At 49.0% G+C, this 20,034-nt stretch overlaps 1 long non-coding RNA gene across 1 annotated transcript in view; it reads right to left on the bottom strand.

The window, feature by feature from the left end:
• Positions 1 to 13,530: 13,530 nt before the first annotated feature.
• The window catches only part of LOC144365177 (uncharacterized), a 44,502-nt gene continuing 37,998 nt past the window's right edge, over positions 13,531 to 20,034 (bottom strand). Inside the window, exon 2 of the long non-coding RNA XR_013423449.1 lies at positions 13,531 to 15,357. This is a non-coding gene — a long non-coding RNA (uncharacterized LOC144365177). The remainder of the gene's footprint in view (positions 15,358 to 20,034) is intronic.

Raw genomic sequence — 20,034 nt, 5'->3', positions numbered from 1 at the left:
AAGGAACAGGAAGGGAAAGGGGACAAACTCAAGGGAGAGACTGGGTCCTCTCAGAGACAGAGGGGTTGTGTGCCTCTCCGACACTCCAGTTTTATTTGGGATCCAAGAGAAGTTTCCAGGGAGTCCTGTCTAGGTCCACCTCTTGACTTCTGATGGACGAGTCCACACTGCCTTGGCAAATCGAGGTCACCTTGGCCTATGCTGACTGGTTCTAATTGGATTCTTAACCATATATTCTTACACATTTTATGATTAGGAGGAATTATCCTTATCTCCCAGAGTTTCAAGATTTGGTCACAAAAGTCTCCTCCTTCAGGGTCTCCTGGGTTCCTCTTATCAACATTATTTGGGGCCTGCATTTCTTTTGCAGTGAAGGGTAGTTTGCTGAGGAATGTGACATGTCCTGTCCACCGAGGTCAGGCAGGGCGACGAATGAATTGCTTCTTGGAAAAGAAAGCATGTGGGGGTCAGCACAGATGAGCCAGTTTTATAGAATTATTTTCTTAACCTTGTGTTTCTCCCATTTGCCTCTGTGTCCCCTAACCAACTGAAACCCTGGATAAGGGAGTACTACTGTATCTCTCCAACCTATCATCCATCTGTAGCCAATGTTTGTCGATCATTTATCATTCACCAACATCTCATCCATCCTATGCCTACATGTCTTTCTATCGTCTTTCTGCCCCTATTTCCCTATTTTGCAGTGCTTGTTTCCACACGCAAGCTGCCCCCCATCAATTCTGAACGTGCAGGTGCGTGATCCTTGACGTTGTTCCTCCAGGGCAGCAGGCTCGCCCCCTCCGTGTTCAGATCTCCTATAAACTCATAAAGCCCTGACCCAGCCAATCAACACCTCAGTGGGGGTTGTGCTAGCACTGCCTCCATTTGATTTGGTCAATGTAACTTGTCTCCGGGAACAACCTGTAACAATTCTATTGTGAAGTTCCTGCTGACAGGATGTTCTCCAGCGCAGCAGCGCCAAGACAGCCAGCTAATGACCTCCAGGCGCCAGCAGGCAGCTCCGTGAGATGACGGGAGGCCCACAAACGTCAGAAGTGATGGCCTACCATCTCCACTGATCACGCAGGGGCTCTGTTCCTAACTTTTTATGTCTCTCTTCTGTTCCTTTTTGGTCCCAGATAAAACAAAGGGATGTGAGACAGATTAGGGACTGAGGACAGAGGGTAGCAGATTGATGGACTCCGCTTCTATGTCTGCTGCTATAACAAAATGCCATAGACTGGATAGCTTAAAAACAACAAAAATTCATGGCTCACGGTGGAGTCTGGAAATTCCAAGACAAAGGTGCCAGTGGATTTGGTGCCTGGTGGGGACTTGTTTTCTGGTTCATAGATGGCACCTTCTAGAAGCATCCATTCATGGGGGAAGGGGCTTAGCTAGATTTCTGAGATCTCTTTTATAAGGGCACAAAGTTCTGCCCTGTTGACCTAATCAATCCTGAAGACCCCACTTTCTCATGGTATCATATAAGGGATTAAGGATTAGGGTTTAACATATGAATTTTAGGGGGATGCAAATGTTCAGACCATATAGCACTAGGTGGGCTGGTAACAACTCCCCACAACTCAATGTTTAAAAAAACAAAGGTTCTTGTCTTGTTTTATTGGGTTTGGTTTTTAGACTGCTTACTCTAAATGTTCATCACCAGCTGGCTGGCCTCTGCTCCGCGTAGTCTTCCCCCTGGGGCCTCCAATGTGGGAGAAGTTCCTGTGTGCAGCATGGCTGATTGACAGGAGAGACTCCCTTACTGGCTCTTGACATTTTCTCACAAAAGTGACACCACCACTGTTCCTGTTTCATTGCCCAAATCAGATCACAAAGTTACAAATAATTTCAAGAGAGATAGGAAATGCAGTTCTTTTTTAAAAAAATTTATTTGTTCTTTTTAGATATACATGACAATAGAGTATGTTTTGACCTATTTATGTACCTTATTCTAAGTAGGATCCCAGTCTTATAGTTGTACATAACGTGGAGATTCTCTGTGGTGCATTCATATATATGTTCATAGGAAAATTATGTCACATTCACTCCATTGTTTTTCTTATTTTTATTCCCCCCCCTTTTCCTTCATTCCCCTTTGTCTAATCCAGTGAACTTCTGTTTGTCCCCCTTCCCCTTGCTGTGTGTTAGCATGTCAGAGAGAATATCTGACTTTCCTGGGGGGATTGGCTTATTTCACTTAGCATGGTAATTTCCATATCCATCCATTTTCTGGCAAATGTTATAAAGTCATTCATTTGACGGCTGAGTACTATTCCCTTGTGTATATAGACCACATTTTCTTTATACATTCACTAGGTTGGTTCCATAGCTTAGCTATTGTGAATTAAGCTGCTGTGAACATTGATGTGGCTGTGTCATTGTAGTGTGCTGGTTTAAAATCCTTTGGATATATACAAAGGAATGGTGTAACTGGATCAAATGTGGTTCCATTCCAAATATTTTGAGGAATCTCCATACTACTTTCCATAGTGATTGCACCCGTTTGCAATCCCACAAGCAATATATGACTGTACCCTTTTCTACACATCCTCGACAACATTTATTGTTTCTTGTATTCTTAATTGTTGCCATTCTGATTGGAGTGAGATGAAATATCAGTGTGGTTTTAATTTGCATTTCTTTTATTGCTAGAGATGTTGAACATTTTTTCATATATTTGTTGATCATTTGTACTTCTTCTGTGAAATGCCTGATCAGTTCCTTGGCCCATTTATTGATTGGGTTATTTATTTATTTATTTTTGATGTTAAGTTTTTTGAGTTCTTTATATACCCTAGAAATTAATGGTCTATCTCCTATTCTGTAGGCTCTCTCTCTCCCTGTTCTTGATTTTTCCCTTTGCTATGAAGAAGCATTTTAGTTTGAATCCATCCCATTTATTGATTATTGATTTTCTTCTTGTGCTGTAGGGGTCTTGTTGAGGATTTCAGTCCCTAAGCCAACATGATGGAGTGTTGGGCCTACATTCTTCTAGTAGGTGCAGGGTCTCTGGTCAACTTGATCTTTGAGTTAGGTCTTTGATCAACTTTGAGTTAAGTTCTGTGCAGATTGAGTTTTGTGCAGGGTGAGAGATAGGAGTTCAATTTCATCCTTCTACATATGGGTTTCTAGTTTTCCCAGCACCATTTGTTGAAGAGGTTATCTTTTCCCCAGTGTATGTTTATGGCACCTTTGTCTGGGATAAAATAGCTGCATTTATGTGAATTTATCTCTGCGTCTTGAAAGGCTGGTGATGGAGGGGGTGAAGGATTGGCTCTTCACTGCATGAATAGAACCCAGGGGAGATTCCTGGGGGACAGTTTCCCAGCATAGACCTGCAGCTGCTGGGCCCTGAAGGAAATGCAGTCCTGCCATGTACCTAGAAGGAAAAATGAAAATATTTGGTGGAAGGTGCTAAAAACTATTACAGCTCAAAAAATGAGGTATCTGTTATCCATATCAGTCTATCTGTGTAGAGAATGAAACTCATACCACACTTTCTAATTTGCTGAATTCCATTTTACTATGCTGGGGATGTCTTTTCTCCATGTTTATTGCCCCCCTGTAACACCTCTTACTATAAAATGAACCCCAGTTAAGATGACACCTGGTATTCTTGGTACACTCTGAGCAAATCCTCAGCTCTTGAGAACCGTCTTCTATGTGGAGCACTGTGCCTGGTCAAATTTTATTAATTCTGTTTCTCAGCTCCTCAAGCCATGTTCTAAGACCCGTATGCCCAGGATGAGTGTGGAGACAGAGGTGGGGGAATAAGAAGCCCTGCTGGCCCTGTGGGTATTTGAAAGGCTGAACTGAGACCAAGTCAGTGCTGGCCTGGCCAGTTGGCTTTCCGAGTTGGGCCCTCTCTGCAAATGGTCTGCTCATTGGGTCGTACTGTGGGTCCAATCTCAATCTTCTCCAAACCCTTTCTCCTGACCGTCTCTGTCCCCACGGGTCTCGTGATTTCCAAATCTTATCACTTGTATTCTTTAGACGGATCTCATGGTTTCCAACCCCAGCCCAACATTTCTGCCTCATTCCAAGGACAGCTCTCAAGGGACAGCGTGGGGGATTTTAGGCACTCCCCAGTGTTTTCCATCAGCTTCACTCTCCTGCACTAAAACTCTCCAAAAAAATACAACCTGATAAAAGCAGTGCACCTCGGAGGGGTGCACTTTAAGACTCTCATTCCAACCAGTGTGTCATATCTGCTCAGGGACTCAATTATTCAACACTTTGGTTTGATGGTTCTGACAAAGAGCTGCTGTCTGACCTAGTCAACCAGCAAGGATGGGCCTGCAGGAGCTCAGGTCCTGACAGCTGTGAAGACTCCATGGAGCCTCTTGGCTTCTTGTTGGTCTAGAGAAGCAACGTGGCAGAATCACTTTCTCTTGATAAGTCGCGGAGTGAGTGGGAGGGCAGTGTATCTCTTCAAGCTAAGAGTCTCCAAATATGGTCCCTCCCTGGACCAGGGATTTATTACCACCTGAGAACTTGCTGGAAATGAAGACTCTGGGACCCATCCAGAACTACTGGGGGAAATTCGGGGGAGTCTATGCTTTAGCAAACCCTCTAGGACTCAGATGCTCACTGATGGTTGGGAACCACTAGTCTGAAGCTCTCCTGCTGTGGAGGTGTCTTTAAAACTCAGGCTTGGCACCTACCTCAGTCCCTACCCGAGTCCCATCTCTAACGTGCCTGCAGGAGTTTACACTTTAATAAATGACCACAGAAAGTTTATGGTCATCAGAGTTTGTAGTAAACACTGGTAAAAAGGGTAAGGTGATCAGAGCCTGGGGAGTGGGAGTTCTGGATCTGGGTCACTTGGGGAAATCAGAGAATTGCTTTGAGTGCAGGAAACAGGAAAGAATATAAACTGGGAAGTAGTGGGCAGCTGGTTAGAACTAATAGGGTCAGCTTTTGATTGTCCACCTGGAGGATTTATGGTCCTACTCTCTGAATATTCCCATGCTGCCCAATTATAATACCAAAGCTCCCACAGTTGGCTAGCTAGACACTGGTACCTGTCCCAACCTTTCAAATCTTTATTTTTTTCAGCACTTGGGATTGAACTCAGGGGCACCCAACCACTGAGCCACACCCCCAGCCCTATTTTGTATTTTATTTAGAGACAGGGTCTCACTGAGTTGCTTGGCATCTCACTTTTGCTGAGGCTGGCTTTGAACTTGCAATCCTCCTGCCTCAGCCTCCTGAGCTGCTGGGATTATAGGCATGTGCTCCCGCACCTGGTCCAACCTTTCAACTCTTCTTGACAGCTGTCTGCTATGCCCTCATGTGCTCCAGGACAGGCCCCAAGGCCTCTGCTCTGTCTTCTTATCCTGCCACCATGTTGCTCCCTGCTTCTGGGGTCCCTGTGGAACTACTGTGCTATGCCCAGCTGTCCTACTCTAACCACAGGGTGGGAAGGGACACTGCACTCCTCAGGTATAGATCAGGTCCTTTTCCCCCTGGACAGAGGAGAGGCCATGCTGAAATTCTAACCTGAGCTCTGATGAAGGCTCTGGGATATTTGGTAGGAGTACAACCCAGAGAAGATGATCCTTGCTTTACTGACCCAGACCTGCCCTGGCATCTTTACTGAGCAGGCTTCCTCTTTTTCTTCTAAACTTGCCTCCAAGTGGCTGCATTAGTCAGCTTTCTGTTATTGTGACAAAATACCTGAGATATCCGACTTATAAAGAGGAAAGGCTTATTTTGGCTCACAGTTTTGGAGGTTTCGGTTCATGGTCAGATGGCCCTGTGGCTTTGGACCTGTGGTGGGCAGATCATCACAGCAGGAGCACAAACATGTTGGAGGAAGCCCTCACCTCTTGGTAAGCCTGGAAGCAAAAGAGAGAGACAGGAAGGGGCCAGAGTCTCAACATCCCATCCAAGGGCAACCCCCATGACCAAGTCCTCCCACGAGGCCCCAGCCCTGGAAGGTTCCGCTGCCTCTCAGGGTGGGCGCTGGCCCTTTTACACATGGGCCTTTGAAGGACATTTCATATCCAAATTGTAGCAGTGGCTATGGTAAACATCCCCCCAATCTCTGTGGGTCAGCAGGGGGGACAGAGTGGACCTGAGACTTTGAGGGGAGGGGGAATCATCTGACAACAGCTGAGGTTGTCCAGGAAGTCCATACCAGGATGGGTGAGATGTGCAAGGGTCCTGCTGGAAGGAGGGTATGTGGGCTGAGCTTCCAGAGAGAGGCAGGCCTGGCACCCAGGAAAGGAGAGAGGGAGCGAGTCCTGGCAGCCAGAGCCCCCACCAGCTGCACCGTTTTGAGAGAGCTTCTGGTGTCAGAGTGAAGGCCACCATCTAAAGGTGTGATTGCTGCAGCCAGTCGGTCCCCCATGCCCCCTGCAGCAGGTGCTCTGGAAGGGGGCGCTGAATGGTGCACTCACTTGGCCACTGGAGTCTGCTCCTTGTGCTGAGCTCATCTATTTTTTATTCCTCTCCCCACTGTGTTCCCCGCTTTCCATTTCCTTCTTTGAGGACTCTGGTTTCTCAGGACTTTCTTCCTAAAGGGAAGCTGCAATACTGTGACTGACATGCATTGTCTTTTCTCTTCCCTGTGCATCTTAAATTCCCCTCTTTCAGCTATTGCCTCGGCAGATCTCAGTGGCTTTCCTGGTGGCTCCATGTCCCACTCCTGAGGGGCTGAGCTCTTGGTGATGGTACGCTCCTCAGACCAGGTATGCTGGGTGCTCACTCACACTTGCATTGGGCCAGAGAGGACCAAGAAGGACCAGGGAGATGGAATCTGTGGCGCACATATTCCTGCCTGGCCCGCGCACAGCAACACCCCATCATCCCCCACTGATTATCGTCACTTATGAGCACAGTTCCTCTTCTTGCCTATGGGTCAGTGGACAGAAGGTGTTCAGGGTGCCCCGGAGGCAGCTGTAACTTGGAACCCTTGTTTGCCCCTGGCAAGAGCACATTCCTTCTGGGGACTAGGATCTCTAGCCCTGCAGAGCCCAGAGTGGTGGGGGTAGGAAGCATGAAGTCCCCAGTGGGTCAGTGGGAGCAGGACCAGCTGGGTTTTTGATTTGTCATAAGAAACCACCACAAATCCAGGGGCATAAAGCAACACACATTTATTATCTGAGGAGTTCTTCAAATTAAAAGTCAAATGTGGGTCTCGACAGTCTAGGACCATGTTAGCAGGGCTGTCTTCCTTCCTGGAGGCTGTGGGGGAGGATCTCTTTGTGTGACTTTTCCAGCTTCCGGATGCAGCCTGCATTCCTTGTTCCTGGGCCCCTCCTCCACCTTCACAGTTAGCAAGGTTGCATCTCTTAGCCACGTGTTCAGTCCCAGGTCCCTCTCACCATGACCAGGAATGCTCCAATGCCAACGATCTAGGTGATTAGAATGAGTCCACGTGCCGCAGTCTGGCTGGGCACAAAACAACCGAGCTGCCACAAGGCACTTGTAGGTTCAAACAGGAACTCCTTTATTGCCTGAACTCCACCAGCACTCCACGCGCCTTTCCCGGGAACTCTCTCACCCTACAACCGGGATCCGTGTGAGCTCCACGGGAACCCGTGAGAACTCAACTGGGAACTCCAAAGTAGGAGCCGCCCTATTGCCGAACAGCAGGGGTCTATATACAACTGAACTCACAGCCTGTTTCAATCCAGCATCATCCAGTCACAGCAATTATACTCAGCTTCACTTAATTATCATCATCTTAATGGCTCGCTGGCGTCACCTCTCAACCACTCCTTCTGGCAATGCCAGGCACCATCCCGACTTGGCTGTGGTTCTCAACTTCCACCCAGATAATCCAGGATAATCTCTGACATCTCACCGGAACTAGATCACACCAGCAAAGTCCCCTTTGCCATTTTAGATAACATATTTATAGGTTCCTGGGTTTGGGGCATGGCATCTTTGAGAAGCCCTTATTCTGCCCATCACGGTGGGGCAGATGATAGGCCTCTGTCACATCTTGCCACATGAGCAAAGTGCTAGCTCTTTTTGTGGAGTGGTGGGCACTCAGGGGCTCTGCAGAGCCTGAACTCTAGAGTACATCTACCCAGATGTCTCCATCCCTGTTTTCAGTATCTCCGATTTTCAACTGAGGCCTTGACCTTGATATAACAGACCTTCTGCAACTGAGCATCTAGATGTCTGTGGAGCTCTGTGATTCTGGAATCAAACCCAGGGTCAGCTCCTGGACTGAGATAAGGATCTTTTCCTAAGCTACCAAAGAGGTCCCCTGGCTCTCACACTTGGTCTTTGTCCCAGTGTCTCATCATCCCTCTGCAGGGTGTCAGAACAAATTAGTAACACTCAGTCAACTTTCTGCCCTTGTAGGCAGTATTCCCTGCGTATGTTTCAATGCCCAGCAAGGGCAAGGGTGTCCCTCTTTGTCCAGGACATTCTTACTGGTTGTAGCCTTATGAGAGCTTCTGCAGTTGGGCTGTCATTTTGAGTCAGGTCTCTCTAGCCCTATATACACCACTCCAGTTGGGGTTCGACTTGGCAATAGGTGACCTCGTGTCCAAAATCTTAGTATCTCTTTCCCTGGTACCACCCGGGGCCAGTTTGCATTCTCTGAGAAGCCAAAGGCAGGTGAGGTGAGACAAATGACATGTATTGGGGGAGAGGAAGGTTAAAGAGGGAGACGAGGATCAGGCAGGAGGAGCCCTGCAGACAGCATGGGCAGCGTGACTCCTGACAGAGGAGAGAGGACAGGAAGGATTGGGTAGGGGCTCAGCCTGCAGCACGGTTCTGAATAAATGGTGACCAGGCTAGATGGGTGGCCCAGCTCTGGGGGTGGTGCCGCGCAAAGGCCAGGAGGCTCCAAGGTGTGGCAGCTGGAAGCTGTTGGTCCACCATGTTCCCAGCAGTGGGTGCTATTGAAGAGGGAATCAAAGGACGCACGTGTCTGCATAGCTGCCACACACTCTAGGGGTGTCGGTCCCCAGCCCCAGGGTCCCCGGAGACATTTACACAGTCAGATCCTATCAGTCATTTTCTCAGTCTGGGACATGGAGTTGTTGGAGGCCCCTCCACTGGGCTCGGCTGGCAAGCTCAGCGCGGTTTCCTTAGCACCTCCTCAACCAGAGCGCCAGTGTGCTTGGATCTGCTCGCACTCAGAGATGTCTTATTTTCTAACAAGTAACTTCACTGAAGGGGGAGTGGGAATTGCCTTGAGTCTTTTTATTTTAATAGCTGATCATCTTGTTTGGGTCCCCACCCCCCACCTGCCGATCATGATCCCGACAAGTGGACACTTACACTAGCAAAATTCACTGAGCACTTGTTCACAAAGCTGCGGGCAGGCTGCAGGAAAAGCACGAGGTAGCAAGTGCAGTGTCCTGGGTCAGTAGCAGCTAAACTCTTCTCATGCCTCGGTCAAGGACAGGGAGGGAGGACAGAGTCAAACAGAGGAGACCATCCGGAAGAACACTGATCTCTGGATACAGGACACACAGGCTGAGGCAACAACCCAGGGAGGGAACCTGGGGAGAAGCAGGCTGAGCTCTCTCTTGGATCTGCCAGGGCTCCCACGGGCCACACACCACCAGAGGCCAGAGGGGCGGAAGCCCTTGACATGGTCCAAACAGGCAAACTTCTCAGGGCAGAGAGCAGGTGCTGAGCAGCCCTGGGGTGGAGGACCACTAGCCAGTACCCCCTCCCCATCCTGTAAGTGAGGTACAATTCAAGGCCACACAAAGGGTTGAATAAAGAAGATAAGCAACTATTCATCCTTCATTCATCTACTCAGCAAATAGTTTTCTGGAGTCGGCCTACAGTTACAAGTGCTAACTTTGGTCCTTGTCTGAGGAGTTAGAACCATTGAATGAAATAAGGTTTGGGAGATGCTGCCATTCTATGTCCTTCAATGTCATGGCCTCCTATTGATGACAGATAATTGACATATTAACTACAGTTGCTATCCTGAGGAAAATCCTGCCTGCCTGTGAAGATGAGCCATGTCGGGAAGGGTCCGCTGACCCACGGAAGCCTGAAGCCCATGATTTGAGTTCAGAACTGGGTCTTAAAGGGTTTTTTCACTTTTGAGAACCTTCTATGAGACGACACTCACTCCCCCACACATGAATGGGTCCAGGAGTCCAAATCCTTGTGGTTTCAGCTACCCACGGTCAACCACAATCTAAATGGGAAATTATATATTTTGAGAAGGCCGTGGGCGAGAGAGAGGAGCTAGAGTGCACAGTCATGTAATTTGTATCACAGTACATTGTTAAAATGGTTCCATTTTATTGTGTGATTGTTAATATCCTACTCTACCTAATTGATAAGTTAATCTTTAGTACATGTCTGTCGCAGTCTGGCTGGGCACAATTCAGGAGCCACTTGTCAAAAGAAACGAACTTTATTTTTAGAACCACACACGCCAAACAAAACAGCTCCTCAGGAAAATCCCTCAGAGCCCAACTGCCACCACCGGCTTCCCACAAGCCTCTCCACCCTCCCACTCCTCCTGCTCTTGAGGCCGATTGGCTCGGTCACGTGGGCGGAGCCAAAAGAGTCCCCCAATGAGCAGCTCCGTGGTCTGAAAGGGCGGGGGAAACAGCCCAATGAGCATCACCGCAGAGGAGCCAATCAGCTGGCAGCTGGAAGTTTACTGGGGCTGCTGTGAGCCAATCATCAGCTGGCAGCTGGAAGTTTGCTGGCAGCTGGAAGTTTGATGGGGCCCCTCCGGCTGTGGCTCTCAACACATGTCTGTGTAGGAAAAAAAATCATTTACATAGTGTTTGGTGCTATCTCTGGTTTCAGACCTCCAATGGGGGGTCTTAGAACGTGTTCCCCCAGGATAAAGGGGGCTATTGTAATTTCTTCCGTCTCTGGCTTTCCACCTTGGCTGCTCTTGGGAATCACCAGGAGAGCCTTCAAGGATACTGCTACCTGAGTTCACCCCCAAAGATTCTGTTTAACTGATGTGATCGAGGCTGCTGCCTGTCGAGACCCCTGGGCACAGGTGGGGCCAGGAACCATGAGAGCCAGACCTGAAATCTTCATCGCTTGACTTTTTGAGAAGCAGCTATGAGCAAAGTGGTGAGAAGCTATTAGCGAACTGGAGGAAGAGAGTAGCATGGAGGGGGAAACGGGAGGCCAAAGCCCTGATTCCCTCAAGTGCAGCGGCACTGGAGTGGAGCTGTGTGAGCCTGCCTCAGGATTTGCTGTATTCTGGCGGGAGGCTGGGTCAGGTGCTGCTGCGTCTGATGGAATGAAGATGTTTTGCAGCTGCGAAGGGGCCAGGCCAGAGTGCACCAAGCAGCTTAGGAGAGGTGCCTTCTTGGGCAGGGCCCATCTGGGTGGGGTGAGTTGAAGGAGGATTCACCCCTGGGTTCTCCAGATACAGGGCTGGGTCCTTGATTTACAATTTTGATAGTTTCCTCATCCAGGGTATTTTGCATGGATTTTGATTTACATTTGAACATTATGTATCTGTTTTCTGGCACTTCTTTGAATTTTGCAACAAAAAGGAGTTCATGGCAATCCTGGTCCTTCTCTAGGGGAAGGGAAATGGCATTTATTTTAGTGCTATTGGGCACAGCTATTGGTTATGGGGTCAGATTTTGTTTAGGGCTGCAACAGACTTGGGGGTGAACCTCAGCCTCAGCTGTGTGACCTCTGGAGATCACTTACCTCTCGGAGCCTGTTTCATTCCTGCCTGGGGGGGAGGGCACAGTGAGGGTGACGTTCCTGAGTAGGATGTAGATGCAGTGGGGGCTGCAGGGCCTAGCACCCAGGGAGTGTTTCCCATTGGGCCTCTAGGTGACTGTGACTCTGGGTGACCGCATCACACCTGGAGCCTTTGCTAGTAAGCCGGTTCCCTGGTGGGTGGAGGTTTGCTGGAGGGCTGCCCTGACACCTTGGTCCTTTGTTCCCCCTGGCCTGGCCGCTCATGGTTGTGCCTCTCCTGTTGCTAGGTGCCAGTGATCCTCGGCAGCCAGAGCTCCGATCCAAGTTCCCTTTTCATCCACGGGTCCCCCACCCCCACCCCCAGACTCCCCGACACCATTGTCCCACTATGCTGCCTGCATCCCTGTCCCCAGGCTCACAGAAGGCTGCTTGTCTCCCGCCCACACCTGACGGCAGGCAGCCCAGCCAAGGGGTGACAGCGCTGCTGGCCTGCAGCCAGGGCACTTTGCAATAACATTAGTCATGCCTCTTCCAGAAACGGGCCTCACCAAGTTGCAAGGGTCTGGGTGGCCCTGGGAGGCTCTGGGAGGCCCAGGGTGTGTGTGTGTGTGTGTGTGTGTGTGTGTGTGTGTGTGTGTGTGTGTTCATTTCCTTCCCATGCTGGTTTTTCAACGCTGCCTGCTTTTTGGTGCCAGAGACCCTCTGGGTCAGTCTTGGGCCTGCCCCCTGAGACTCTGGCTGGAGGAGACTGGCAGCACTTTCCTCAGCAGAGATGGACACTGAGTGGCCCCCAGTGTGAGCTGCTGGGGCTGAGGGCTGCCTCTGGTGCCCAAATCCCCAGGCGCCTCCGTCCATGGGTTCTCGCCACTACTGATTTTCATATCCTCCCAGGAGGATCTGTGTTGTTGGAAAAGGCACAAGAGTAGACCCAGGTGCTCCCTGTGCCTGGATGAAATGGCCTTGAACTAGAGGCCTCTTCCAGAGCACCTAGAGCACACTGGATTTGGGAGGTGTCCTTTGCACTGGGGACCCTGACACTGGGGGTATAGCATTGGGGTCCTGACATGGAGAAACTCTTGGCATTGGGAAACTGGCACTTGGGTCCCTGTTATTGAGGGATCCTGGCACTGAGGATCCCCTAGCATCTAGGGATCTCTGGCTGGAGTGGGGGTGGTACTGGGGGTCCCTCTCACTGGAGGCCTCTGGCATTGGGGAGCCCTTAGCATTGGGAGCTCCTGACATTGGGGAATCCCTGGTGCTGGGGGATCCCTGTGTTTTGAAGCCAGGTTGTTGGTACAATGGAAGTGAGAGCTGAGTGAAGTAGGCTTTCATGTTGTCACCAAAGACTGGTGTGTTTTTGTGCTCCCAGGCATGGGGCAGGATTGCATTTTGTGGTTTTGTTGAACTTGGGCATGTTTTGGTGTCACTTCTGAGTGTGCACTTGAAAAACCTGTGCCTTGATTGGCAGCATTCTTTTTGTTTGCCATGGTAACTGGAAATATCCTAGATAATGATCCCCTCTTCATGTCCCTTTTGTCTTTTCATCAGTCGGATCCTGGAGTGAGGACAGTGAACTGCTGGGGATGGCTTGTTACCCCAGCATAACCCAGAACATCCCTACTGCTGCCCGGACCCCACCTCCCAGCTCCTTGCAGGCCATGAAGAAATCAAATTTCTGGTCCCTTTGTAAATCTGCAAAGGCTTTTCTTTGTGAGCATACAGAGGCAGGTCTCTGCAGCAGATCCAAGGAGCATTCTGAGTGAGTGGCAGCCATGATTTTTCTGCCTCTGTCTCACTTGTCTTTTTAAAACATTGATGAAATATTATTTACACCATAAAGCCCTCTATAGATAGGGTGAACCGACTTAGCACATTACAAACCCAGGACACCCTGTTGCATTTGAATATCACATAAACAATGTAGACTTTTTAGTATAAATACAGTTGGCCCACGGCAACCATGCATTCTGTATCCTCGGAGTCACCCAACTACAGATAGAGAAGGTGGCTGGGCTGGTGATGGTTGTCTCTGTATTGAACATGTATAGATTTTTTTTTCTTGTCATTATTCCATATACAATGCGGTAGAGTAATTATTTGCATTGCATTTATATTCTAGTAGTATAAGTAATCCAGAGATCATTTGAAGTATATGGAAAGATGAGTGTAGGATCTATGCAGGTGTTACACCATTTTATACAAAGGATTTGAGCATCCACAGATTTGGCATCCTTGGGGAGTCCTGGAACCAGTCCCCCTTTGGGACTGTTACCTCAAGTAATATTTGTGACATACTTAAAAGTTATTCAGTGTTTGAGATTCATATTTAACCAATGTCTTATCTATAAATCTTTCTTTCCTCTAAACTACCTTAGTTAGTGTTTTAACTATCACTTCTGCCTGGTATTGGTAATGATTGTGCCCCAGTCTGTCTGGCCCATTGGACTTTGGCTTCTTGAGGTCGTACCCATAGCCAATGCAACTTTGTATCTCACCCAGCACCCAATCTAGGCCCCCATAGTGCAGATATTAACTCAATGAAGGAGTTGATTTTGATGTGGCAGAAGGCTTTTCCCCTCAGGAGTAGGGTAGGGGGAAAGGCAAGTACAAAGGATTAGATATGTGTCCATTTTTTTCCTTGCTCCCTTCCAAAAGTCAGCAGAATCCAGCATTTTACATTTTGCATTGATCATGGTCCTGGCAGCTGGAGAGAAAAGCCTACCTTCTTTTGTAGGTTGTTCTCCATCATCACCTAGCAGACTGTGCTAGAACTGAGTCAGTGTCTCCAAGGTTTCTGAACCTCTCTGGGAAGGTATGCTATAAATCAATCCTTGCGTCTTAATTGGTGGGAGGTAAGCTGTCTCGGAAAGTGAACATTCTTCAGAGGGTCACATGCAGGGGGCTTGCCTGAGTTTTCAGATGCCAACTCTGCCAGAGAGTTCTGGGAACAAAGCTGTTGATGGCCACAGTACTACAGCAGGAGCTTCTGGGCTGAACATGGTGGTGCCTTTGATGTGGCACGAGCCATGCTTTTGACCTCAATAGCCCAGGTTGAGAGCCAGTTAGGATCCTGCAGATTGGACTTCCCTGGTTCCTGCCCAGCCCTTAGAGAAGTGTCAACTTCCTCGGAGCAGATGTCCTGTACTCTTCGCTGCCAAGACACTGCTGGATGTTTATCTCACTCTCCCTTGTGAGTCTGGGCTCCTCCTCCAAGCTGTTTTCATTCATTCTCCAGTTGCAGAAGCCAGCTTCCCTCCCCACCCGATCCCTCTGGTAGCCATGTTCTCCTCTTGGAGCTGGGTTGTTGTGGAAGGCAGAAAAAAAAACCCAATTTTAGAATCTTGTGAAACTTAAGACTACGATTGTTAGCAGTAGACGATATGCTTCGAGCTTGGCTTGCAGAAGTAAACTTTCATAAACATTTTTGTAGACAGTGAATTTCACTATGAACCCAGTTTCTTTCCAGCTCAGCCTTTTCCCATCTCCAAAACAACGTGTATCTCTGAGTAAGAGCATGATCACCGGAGCTGCCACGGGGGATGTTCTTGGTGTTTCTGATGTATTTTCTTTTTAATCTTCTTCTGCAAGGTCCTTGAAGATGGTACCTGCATTTAAATCCAAAAATTGGGCCAAAAATGGAGCTAGCAGCTCCCAACACGCTCCTGGGCCCGTGTGAATGTTGCTGAGCAGCGACATCCATGTACCAGACACACAGAAGACAAAGCCCTGCAAAGACAAAAAGGGAAAGGAAGGGGACTTAACTCGGATTTTCCACTCACGTACTAACTCCACTCCTGCACTTTACATGTCCTGTTGGAAAAGATAAAAAGCGGTGCAATGTCATGTCACCTGGTGGAATTAGCACTGGAGGAACCAGAGTCACTGTTCCAAGTTTCCTCCTGCAGGGCAGCCAGGACCCCCTCCACACAGAGGCCCGGGGAGGTGCCTCAGGAAGCCCTGCCCCACACAACACAGAGGACCCGCAGCCACAAGACCTCCCTGGGGCAAAGACGGGGTGCTTTTGGTGCCCATGGTCTCCCCAGCACTCCCACCGTGGAGGGCAGTGGTACAGGCCGGCTGGAGGGACGCCTGGTGAAGAAATGCACAGTAAGCTCTCTCCCTGAGGCTCTTTTCTTTCCCATGATCCCTTTTCCTCCACAGGGAACAATTCTGGATGTGGAGACAAGGAAAGAGTCAGGGAAAGGCCCCGAGGATGGCCCTGCCCCTGTTACACATCCCCGTCTCCCCCTCTCTCTTTTGAAGTCACATTTTCCTCTTGGCCTCTGCAGCTGTCCCTAGGTCTCTGTCCAGAGTCAACCAGAGCGAGGGACAGACCCATCACTGGTGACTTCCTGCAGTGTGCCCCGTCCCCAGGCCCTTTATCCAACACACGAGGAATTGCTACTGGAATTGAGAAGAAAAGGCAGAAAGTGGACGTCAGATGGGACCCCTCACACGGCGGAAGGAGGACACCAGACTTTCTGCACTTCAACGTTCTTGTGGCCTTTCCCCCAGCTCAGTCCCAGCCTCACCCCGTGTCCCTGCTTTGGCCACCAAAGGTAGTACTCCTTGACTCCCACTGTCTGTTCATTTGTTCGTCCTTCCTTCCTTCCTTCCTTCCTTCCTTCCTTCCTTCCTTCCTTCCTTCCTTCCTTCCTTCCTTTACTGTTTAAGTTGCTGTGATGCAACCAGCTCTGTGCCTGGGCTTGGTGGGGCTCTCTGGCATATAAGTCAGACATGGTCCCTATTCAGGTGGTGCTTACAACCTACTGGGCAAGGCACATAATGAACAAATACATATAAAATAAACATATGATTATAAATTGCAGTATAGAAGGGCCATGAAGGATAGAACAAAGAACACTAAAGAATAACAAGGAGGCTGAATTCAGAGATGTGTCTGTGGTTTGGTCGTGTGTAAGTGGGTTTGTGGATGTGAGTGTCTGTGGTCCTGGAAGGCTGAGACAGGGATGGGTACTTTTCTGGAAGAATGAGAATCTATCAGTCACAACAGACAGTAACAGCCGACCCCCAAGTCTCAGAGGCTCAACATGAAAAAAAAAAAAAAAAAACATCTTTTACTTCTCGCGCACATTAGTGGGCTGAGGGTCTGGGAAATTCCTCCCGGCAGCTGCCCTCCATATGCGGCTCAGCATTCCAGGAGGCTTTGATCTCGCAGCACATCCATGTTAACTTGTCCTCCAGCAGCACGACAGCAGGGAACAGAGTGTGGAGAAATGCAGGCGGCTCTTAGATGCCTCCGCTGGGAGGTGACACGTGTCCCTTCCACTGACATTTCTCCAACCAACGCACACCTCACACCAGGCCTAATTCTAAGGGGGACGTGAACCTGGAATAAGAAAGAATCAGGGGTCTGGGTGAGTTCTAGTAATGTCTACCACATGGGCCAAGTGTGTGGCGAAAGGCAGTCTGAGCAGGAAGGGAGCTCAGAAACATGGGGTGGCTGGAGGGTACGGAGCCAAGGGTAAGGGGTGAGGGTTGATGGAAGAGGTGAAGGGATCAGGTCTCCCACAGAAAGGGTTATGGATTCTGTTCCAAGTACAACTGAAGCAAGGGAGGCAGGGTGTGTGATTTATAGTGTTTAAAAAGGTGTTTTGGGTTATCATCTGGAGAAACAGATGACGAGGCTCTTGAAATAGTCCAGGCTAGCAATGGCCCTGGCTTAGAAGGAGGTGAGTAGAGGTGCAGAGAAATGGTAGCATGGAGAGATGTCTCAATGGCTGGGTGATGGATTGAAAGGGAAGAGAATATCAAGGAAGACAGCAATTTTTCTGGAAAGAGCAATTTAATGGATGAAGGAGCCATGTGTGGAGGTGGAGAGAAATAGTTTGTGGTGTGTGTGTGTGCGTGCGTGTGTGTGTGTGTGTGTGTGTGCGCGCGCGCGCATGTGTGAGTGCATGTCCGCTGAAGAGGAGAGCTCTAGGTTCAGTTAGGGACAGTGCAATTAGAGATACCTATGAGACGTCCCAGCAGGGATGTCAGGTGGGCAGCTGGTACAGTGTTTGAATCTCAGTATCAATATTAAATGAGCAAAAAAAAAACCCACACTGTCGCACTGACAGAGCAGACCCTACTACAACAAACCTGGATTCTCTCTCCTCTCACCCAAAGACCTCTCCCCAGGAGACATGCTATTGCCTGTGTTAACGGGAAAATGGAAAGAAAAGCGAAAGGCCAACAGATCAGGAACGACTGCTATTGAGAAGACAGTTGCTGTTCACAGTTCCCAACAGGAAGGGGCAAGCTGTGCATTGTGGACCCCCAGGAGTAGCCCTGAGGTCGGATCATTCAGAGGCAGAGGGAAACGGAGGAGCTGCGAGCAACAGTTTTCATCGTGGTTTCCAAGGGCGGACCAGGCAAGGCAAGGCAAGTGGGCTTAGGACGGGCGTGTGTGAACACGGAGGGCCCTGGAGCACAGCGTCTGCCTCTGGTTTTCTAATGTCGGGTCCTGGTTCATTAGGACAGGTAGATAGTAGCCCTGAACAGTGCAGGCAGCTGGGGGGAGGGCCTAGAATTAGGTTTTATTTGGAAAAAAAAAAAAAAGTTCCTGGAAGAGTTTTTGTTGCTCTCTCTAGGACTTGGCTACCTCTGGGAGGGGAGGTACTTCTAGGGTCTGCAAGTCCCCAGATGCCAAAGCATCAACAGAAAATAAAAGTTCCGCAGGGAACTGCCACCCTGTATCACAGACACCCATACCGCGCCCCTCCAAGTAGCCCAAGATCCACTAGTGCTGAAAGGAAGAATGTTCAACGACATTTTTAGAAGCGTTTGTTGTTGAGAGCTACCCCAACACCCCACCCAACGCATTTGTTAGTCATCAGCTCCAAAAGCCACACAGAACAACAGAGGGTAGAGACCCCTCCCCCAAACAGGTACCTTTCTTGGCCTCAGTGACTCTGTAACTGAAGTCAGCCTAAACCAAACACAGGAGAACGCTGGAAAAGCCTTGATTTTATATTTAATTTGCTCTTCCGAGAAGTGTGTTTTTTTTATATATATAAGAGAGATGTGTTGCCTGGGAGATACGGTTATCAGGCCAGATTTTTAGTTGCCTGTGAAGTAACTTGGACATTATAAGAAAAGGTCTCTTACGATGGTGTGAATAGAGAAGAGAACCTGGGGATGGATGGCAGGGCAAGTGTGTGGACACTGAGCATCCCTGCATGCTCTGGCTGCGGGTGCTGGGCTGCAGGGTTCACCATCTGATGCTGAGCAGTGTCCGAGCTAGTCGCATCAACATCTAAGTAGGTCAAGGTGCCCACAGTGTGACCCCTCTGGGGCAGGAGGCAGAACAGTTTGTTTGCTGCTTCCTACCGTGTTTGCTGCTCACTCAAATGTGCTGGCCCTTGACCCTGAGTCCTTCAGCTACTGTGCTTCCCCATCTGTGTCCGCGTGGGCAGTACCCATCATGGTCTGTCGTATCCTGTCATGCTGTGGGATTTGTGGCCAGACACTGGCACAAATATGCTGACACTCTGTGATATGAGGGCGTTGTGTGGAAGTCTTTCATCTCAGATCCAGGAGTCTCGTGTCTTCTGCCAGCAAAGTAAAACCTGGTAGCTCAAAGATGGGGGAAATCTCAGACCCTCTGTAGGTCTTGACATACGAACTCAACAATTACGTTCTAATATAAATATTATAGTTTACAAAGCAGTCATATGTCCGACACGGGGGCCTCATGCCTAGGTGAGAAAGGCACTTGGTAATGGACACGGATGTTGTAACAAGGAGACCAGCTTCTATTCAATTTGGTTCTTGGCTGCTGGACATTTATATATAAGACGATGTTCAGGAGAAGGAATGAAGCCAGATGTCATCAGAACACTCCGCTTTTTAGCATTTCTTATGATTACAGTGTTCCTTGGGAAATTAATGTTGATCTGCTTGAAAAATAAAAACCCCTAGGGCAAGAAGTGGTAACTGGAAAGGGAAAACCTAAAATTAGCAAAGATGGAGTGATTTTCCTGAGAGGAAACCCTACTCTGCATTAGTGGCCGTTTTCCCAGTGAATTCATTTTGAAGCCAGGGTGACCAATACCCTAAGGTCAGCCTCCACCCCAGAGCATGTCTGTCCCCATTTACCTGGGCAGGTTTTAGAGGGACCAGTGGGAATGGGGTAGGAGAATGCGGTAGTCTAGAGCTGAGTTCTTCCCTGCACCCTTCCTGCCTGACATTTCTGTCCTTCAATGGTGACAGTGACATTGTCTTTCCATCAGCAGGGAATGCAGTTGGCTCGCCGTTCACTCTGGAGAGCGGAGAACGTCACACTCCTCATTTCCTTGTCTTCTCAGCACAGCTCCGACGCACCTGTGTTCAATTTTAGCTTCAACATCTGTCCTGGCATTTCTGTGGGAAATTCATGACTGTGAGAGGGAGACCCCC

Source organism: Ictidomys tridecemlineatus, chromosome 6 (assembly GCF_052094955.1).
Source record: "Ictidomys tridecemlineatus isolate mIctTri1 chromosome 6, mIctTri1.hap1, whole genome shotgun sequence".
Taxonomy (NCBI): domain Eukaryota; kingdom Metazoa; phylum Chordata; class Mammalia; order Rodentia; family Sciuridae; genus Ictidomys; species Ictidomys tridecemlineatus.
This window is presented reverse-complemented; position numbering and strand designations above follow the sequence as displayed.